Here is a 1,113-nt window from a genome sequence, read left to right on the forward strand (position 1 = left end):
GCCCGGCTAGCTCAGTCGGTAGAGCATGGGACTCTTAATCCCAGGGTCGTGGGTTCGAGCCCCACGTTGGGCGGCGCGTCTTTTTCCTCTCCGGGGCGCCGGCGTGTCGCCCTTCGCGGGGCGAGCGGCGGCTCCTCGTTTTCGGACGGGGCCACGCGCGGAGACCTGCCGACACCGACCCCGTCTGAGAACCCACCACCGGGCGGGGGTGCGGTCCCGACGTGCGAGCGCGCGGCCCGGGCCGCCGGGGGCAGGGCGACGGCGGCGGCCGGGGGCAGGGGGACGGCGGCGGCCGCGCGCCCGGGGCCGGGGCCGGGCTCAGACGTCGGGGATCGAGGGCTCCGGAGGAACGAGGCCGCGGGGTTCGCCCGGAGGCCGCACTGCGTGTTTCTGACCCGCACGTGACCGTGGTCGTTGGGCTGCTGTCCGGGCGCTGGGCGGCGCCGACGAGCCCGCAGCTCAGGGGCGCCCGGGGCGTCCGGGGCGCGCGGACTCCTGACCTCAGACGCCGTCGCCTTCTGCCCGGGAAGGGCTCGCGGTGCCGGGGCTGCTGGAGCCGCCGGGACCGCTTCAGGCAACGGGCCGGCGGGGCTCCTCCGACGGCTCCCCGAAGTCAGCGGCCCAGACGGAGCGTTTCCCGCGGCCGCGCGGGAGTCTCCGGAGACCTTCTGCTGCCGAGGTGTCCCCAAACCCGCTGTCTCAGCGCCACAGCCGGGCGTTTCTGCCCACAGCCGCGACGGGGTCCCTCGTCCGGGACGCCCCTGCCCTTCTCGCTGCCCCCGGCACCCCCGCAGCCGCGGGAGGCCGCTGGCGCCGGGGCGGGACGCGCTGTCGGGCTACGGAATACGCGCGGAAAACCTCCTCTTCGGAAAAGAAGACCCCCCAATGCGTCGGTCAGGGCACGAGTTGAACCGTCTTCACCGAGGGGTGCGGGGGGTGCAGGATTTTTCAAAGGCAAAAACCCCACCAGAGAAGAGGCGAAGCGGTGGATGGCCAGGAAGGCAATGAAGGGTTCACCCATGTATGGATTCACCGGGTTTTAATTCCAGCGAACGTACAGGGTCACGTCCGTCGGGGCGTCCAGACCGCTCTGCCGGGCACCGCCCCCTGCTC

The 1,113-nt window shown here is 72.8% G+C and overlaps 1 non-coding gene across 1 annotated transcript; it reads left to right on the forward strand.

Annotated features, from left to right (window-relative positions):
- On the forward strand, positions 1 to 73 carry TRNAK-CUU. Its single transcript has one exon. It is a non-coding gene; the product is annotated as a tRNA-Lys (tRNA).
- Positions 74 to 1,113: the final 1,040 nt, after the last annotated feature.

The sequence above is a fragment of the Mustela putorius genome, unplaced genomic scaffold, assembly GCF_011764305.1.
Source record: "Mustela putorius furo isolate JIRA1106 unplaced genomic scaffold, ASM1176430v1.1 tig00003875_pilon_pilon_pilon, whole genome shotgun sequence".
NCBI lineage: Eukaryota > Metazoa > Chordata > Mammalia > Carnivora > Mustelidae > Mustela > Mustela putorius.